Source organism: Diceros bicornis, chromosome 17 (assembly GCF_020826845.1).
Source record: "Diceros bicornis minor isolate mBicDic1 chromosome 17, mDicBic1.mat.cur, whole genome shotgun sequence".
Taxonomy (NCBI): Eukaryota; Metazoa; Chordata; class Mammalia; order Perissodactyla; family Rhinocerotidae; genus Diceros; species Diceros bicornis.
In genome coordinates, this window is record NC_080756.1 from 13,294,946 (window position 1) to 13,301,150 (window position 6,205).

Here is a 6,205-nt window from a genome sequence, read left to right on the forward strand (position 1 = left end):
AATAAAAATTTTCTTAACAGCTTTATTAAAGTACAGTTGACAGGTACTGCCTACATTTAAAGTTTATAATTTGACAAGTTTTGGCTTTTGTATTCACTCATGATACCATCACCTCAAACAAGATAGTGAACAGATCTATCATCTCTAGTAGTTTCTCATACCTCTTTATAATCCTTCTTATCTCCCTCTCCACCCCATACAACCACTGATCTGCACTCCACTACTATAGATTTGTTTGGATATTTTAGAGTTTTACATAAATGGAATCATAGACGTACTCTACTATATCTGACTTCTTTTACTCTGTGTAATTATTAGGAGATTTCCAATATTGTTCCATGTATCGATAGTGTCTTCATTCATACTGCTGTGTAGTATTCTAGTACAGATATTCCACACTTCACACTCTGTTTATGCATTGGTTTGCTAGTTGACATTTGAGTTGTTTTTAGTTTTTGGATATTATAAATAGAGCTGCTATGAACATTCACTTATGAGACATTGTCTGGATAGATGCTTTTATTTATTTTGAGTAAACCTATAGAAGAGGAATGGCTGGATTGTATGGTAGGTGCATGTTTATCTTTTCAAGAATCTGACAACTATTTTCCAGAGTGGCCATACCATTTTACATTCACACTGGCAATGTCTGAGTGCCCCCCCAAACCCACAGTCTCACCAACACTTGGCATGGTCAGTCTTCTAACTTTTAGCCGTTATAGTACATGGGGGATGATACTTCATTGTCGTTTTAATTTGCATTAACTTAATGACTAATGATCTTGAGCTTCTTTTCATGTGCTTATTTACTAGCCATACCTTTTTTAGTGAAGTGTTCAGTTTTTGCTCATTTTTCATTTGATTCATGTTTTCTTATTAATGAGGTTTGAGAGTTCTTTATATATTATAGATACAAGTCCTCTATCAGATATATGATCTGCAAATATTTTATCCTAGTTTGTAATTTGTCTCTTTATTCTCATAACAGTGTCTTTCATAAAACAAGTTTTTTTTTTTTTTAATGTTGATAGAGTTTCATTTATCATTTCTTCTATGGATCATCTCTAATGTCATATTTAAGGTATGTTTGCTTATCCCAAGTCTACAAAGATTTTCTCTCACGTGCCCTACTGGAAATTTTATAGTTTTACGTTTACGTTTATGATCCTTTTTGATTTAATTTTTATTATGGTTTGAGTCTTAGAATAAAGTTCATGGCATAGGATATCCACCAGTTTCAGCACAATTTGCTGAGGACTATTCTATATCCACTGAATCACTAGAGAAGAACTGTATGAGACAGAAAACAATAACGGAAAACAACGGAGAAAAAAGAAAATTATTTGAGAAGATAAATATAATTAATGTATCTCATCAAGGAACAATGAGAAGGCACAAATTACTGATGTTAAAATTTAGAAAGATGACATCACTACAGATCATAAGATAAAAGAATAACAAGGAGATACTATGAACAACTTTATGCCAAAAAAATAGACAATTTATACAAAATGGACAAAAATCCTTGTAAAATACAAACTGCCAAAGCTTTCAGTGAGGGATATATAACCCGAATCACCCTGTACTTCTTAACCTAATGATTTGTAGTTAAAAAGCATCCCACAAAACAACAACAACAAAAACACCCTAGGCCTAGATGTCTTCAGTGGTGAATTCTACCAAAAATTTAAAAATATCAATTTTACACACATTCTTCCAAAAATTGAAGAGAAGGAACCCTTCCAAGTCATTGTTGAGCCAGCATAACCATGATACCAAAAATACATAGAGCTATTAGAAGAAAATACAACTACAGAAAATATTCCTTAATGATATAGTTACAGAAATTCTAATATATAATTGCATCTAATATTATACAAAAGTGATAATACATCATGACCAAGTAGGGTTTATTTCAGGAATGCATTGTTGGTTTAACGTTAGAAGAAAACTAATGATATAATGCATCATGTTAACAAACTATGAAAAATAATTTAAACAGTCACAAATGAGTAATTTGATAAAATACAATGTCCATTGCTTAGAAAAACTCTGAGCAAACTAGGCACAGAAGGGAAATACATCAACTTGATGAAAGGCATCTAACAGTAACCTACAGCTAATAGCAAACTTAAGTTAAAAAACTAAATGCTTTTCCCATAAGATCAGAAAAAAATAAAAAAAGAATATTCACTCTCCTCACTTCCATTTAACATTATAGTGGAAGTTCTGGCTAGTACAATACGTCTAAGAAAGTAAATAAAAGGCATCTAGATCAGAATAGAAGAAATAAAACTGTCTTTCTTCACAGATAACATGATCTTCAAAATAGAAAATCCAATGAAATCTACAAAAATGTTACTAGAATTAGTAAAAGAGTTTAGAAAGAGCGCAGGATACAACATCAACACAAAAATTAATCCAGTTTCTATATATTATAAATTAAAAATTGGAAATTTAAAAAATTTTAAAAATAATACAATTTTCAATTTAAAAAAACCAAGTGGGGTAAATCTGACAAAATATTTGCAAGATGTGTACACTGAAGACGACATAACATTCCTAAAATTAAGAAGACCTAAAATGTGTAGAGATCTAGTGTGTTCACAAGTCAGAAGATTTAGTATTTTTCAGACGTTAGTTCTCCTGAAATTGATCTATAGATTCAATGCAATCTCAATCAAAACAGCTGAAGGCTTTTTTCTTTTGGTAGAAATGAACAAGCTGAATAAAGAATTCATATGGAAATGCAAAGGACCTAGAATTGTCAAAACACTTTTGGAAAAGAACAAAGTGGAAGCACTAAAACCACTTGATTTCAATACTTATAAAGATACAGTGAAGCCTTGTCTTACAGTAGACAAACATATCAATGGAACAGAGTGGAGGGTAAAGAAATATACGTATACCACACCTACATAGAGAACAGATTTCCCAACAAAGATTCAAAGGCAAATCAGTTGAGAAACGATAGTTTGTTTCAAGGAATTGTTGTGATGTTGTATTTCTTGCACGAGAGCAACGTCTTTGGGCTGTCTTTCAACTCTGAATTCTTGTAGGAGATCTGAAGCTTTCTTAAGAATGGATGGCAGTAAGCAATTTTCCTCCATATTCAAACACCAGTATCAAATTTCTTTGGATTTGCTTTTCTTGACTTTGTATTTTGGGTCATGACAAAGTGGTCTCTTATAGGAGACTTTGTTTAATAACATTTTATAGTTTAGTTCCCAAAATGATATATGTAAGCAATCCCTTTAAGTCATTTTGACTATACTCTTTATGTGAATACAATTAAAATGCTTCAGATATTTAGGTTATCCTGTACACATAGATAGGTTTCTGAATATGGAACATTCTATGAGAATGAAGTCGTGAGGTTTCTTAATTTAATTTTTGTTTTCTCTAGCTTTGATAGAAAAAAAAGAAATGAACAAATCAGTGGAAATAGAGTTCATTCCGCTTGGACTCACAGATGACATTCTCTTGCAAGTTGTGATTTTTCTGTTTTTATTTTTTGACTGCATCTTGAGTCTCATGGAGAATTTAATCATCATCCTCCTCACCACGCTGGATCCCCATCTCAAGACTGCAATGTATTTCTTCCTATGAAATTTTTCCTTCTTAGAGATTTCATTCACAACCGTCTGCATTCCACGATTCTTGATACGCATTCTGACTGGAGACAAAACAATTTCCTACAATGGCTGTGCAAGTCAGTTATTCTGTTTTCTTTTTTCTTTTGTTAGTATTTACAGAGTTTTCCCTTCTGGCAGCCATGTCCTACGACTGCTATGTTGCCATCTGCAAACTCTCGCAACACCCAATCATTATGAACAGCAAAGTGTGTTATCAGCTTGTACTCAGTTCCTGGGTAACTGGGCTCCTAATCATATTTCCTCCTTTGGTCTTGGGGCTCAAGCTGGATTTCTGTGCTTCCAAAACTATTCATCACGTCCTCTGTGATGTTTCTCTTATCCTGCAGATCTCTTGCACAGATACACATTTCATAGAATTGATGGCTTTTGTCTTAGCTGTGGTGACACTTGTGGTCACTTTGTTGTTAGTGAGCCTCTTCTACACTTACATCATCAAAACCATTCTAAACTTCTCTTCTGTTCAACAACAAGCAAAGACCTTTTCCACCTGTTCCTCACACATATTACCTATGGGAGCTGTATCTTTACGTATATGAAATCATCAGCAAAGGAAAGGGTGACTTCAAAGGTGCAGCTGTGCTCAACACCTCTGTTGTTCCTTTACTAAACCCCTTCATTTACACCCTAAGGAATCAGCAAGTGAAAGACGCTCTCAAGGATGTGCTTCAAAGATTATTGTATTTACAAAACAATGAGACAAAATTTGGATATAAATAATACATTGTTGAGACATGAATGGAAAAATTGAATACAATTTTCAATTCATTAGTTCATGTCTATGCCCTTTCTCCTCTCAATGATTTATATCATATTAGGTTTACAAGTCTTCCTGATTTCGGCACTTCTCTCTGTTCTCATTTCTGAGTCAATCTTTTTACTTTTTGGTAGTAAATTACCTTCTTCCATTCAGAAGCTTAAATTTCATCTTTGGCTAGAAATACGTCTTCTCATAAAAGATACTTTCATTTGCTGACTGAATGCTTTCTAAAAATGAACTTTGTTGTATATACTTAGTTAATTTTCTCAACATATATGCTTATTGCTAAGCATTGTTTCTGCTCCTAAGTATTTTGGTTTGCTAAAACTGTAAGAGACACATTCCAAACCTGATAATTATCGTATCATGTAATTGCTGTTGTAATGAAAAAGAGATAGAAATCTGATTAATTTTAAAGATCAATGTAGCCTTCCAAGAGACATCATCATTTATGCTGAACCTTAAAGGATGCACAAGGAAATAAAAGTTTCAAAGGGGCTGTAACCAGAGGTATAAAGTGTGCAAAGGAACTGAGATTCTGCTAAGTAGGTTTCACCTGGAGAGTTATAATCATTAGCAATATGGTATTTGTAAACATTATCAGTTATTGTTTTGTGTAGAAATAATTGAACTGCAGGCTTTGGTCAAAATTGCTTATATTACCTCATAGTCTTAGGCCCACAAATGACAGTAGCCCATGGAAGAAATTTAAGGTATAACCTATTTATAGCTGGGTCTGACGATCTTTTGGTATAATTTAAACCACTTGTAAATTAAAAATGTTCTGATTCATTCTGGATATGTCATTTAATCAAATTTATTAAATATGCTTTATATAAAAATGCATATAATCATTTTAAACCAGTGGATTTGGACAAAAATTGCCACCCTTGTAACAATAAAGACAGAGCACATTTACATTACACTAAAATAGTTCCCTTTACCTCTTCCCAGTCATCCCGTTCCTCTGCCCATACTGGATCCAGGTACCTACTGATGTTCTTTCAGTCACTAGACACAAGTTTTGTCTTTTCTGGTACTTTTTATGAAAGAAACCACAAAGCGTAAACTTTATGTCTGGCTTCACTTCCTCAACATAGTAGTTTGAGGTTCACTCCTGCTATTGCATGCATCCTTAGTTCATTCCTTTTTGCTGATGTGATTTAGCAAAAATCACTGGTGTCCTTTTGTCAAGCTTGCTTTCTCTGCCCTATTTCCACACTTTGGTATCCTTATTCACCGAGGAACGTCTCTCCAAGGCTGAATCATTTACTTTGCCCTGTGTGAAAAGGCGGTACATATCATGTTCTGTAATGCCAATTGCTGAAAGCCTCGATTGTCCCATAATGTCCTTTGAAATAAGCTGTCTGCCAAAGGGAAATTGATTGGAAGGGGTTGTTCCTCTGTGTCTTGGTGACTCTACTCTTCACTTCCTATTCTCCAAGGTGGGTGGAGTACCGGGAGTTGTCCCCAGAGGACAAAAAGAGGGAGACGTGGAGGAAGACCATTGACCATTTTGTTGTTCTTTTTGGAGCCCATCTCAGTTCCAAATTAACTCCTTCTACTATTTTTCCAAAATATAACAAGCTCCAAGACTTACCTGGCTTTTGAAAAGCAGGATAACAATGTTTGAACACTGGATAGAACATTGAGGAAAATAATACCAAAGATCTCAGATTGAAGTCCTGAAGTCCTGTAGAGAAACATTCAAGAAGGCTTGTGGGAAATGGCAGTGACGCTCCGTAATTTCGGAGAAAGGATCCACCAATGCACTTAGCAGTAAAGTGAGTGG

General features: G+C 34.1%; 1 pseudogene; it reads left to right on the top strand.

Moving 5' to 3' along the window:
* The first annotated feature begins 3,426 nt into the window (after positions 1-3,426).
* LOC131415957 (olfactory receptor 6C6-like) lies at positions 3,427-4,373 on the top strand (annotated as a pseudogene).
* The last annotated feature ends 1,832 nt before the right edge of the window (positions 4,374-6,205 follow it).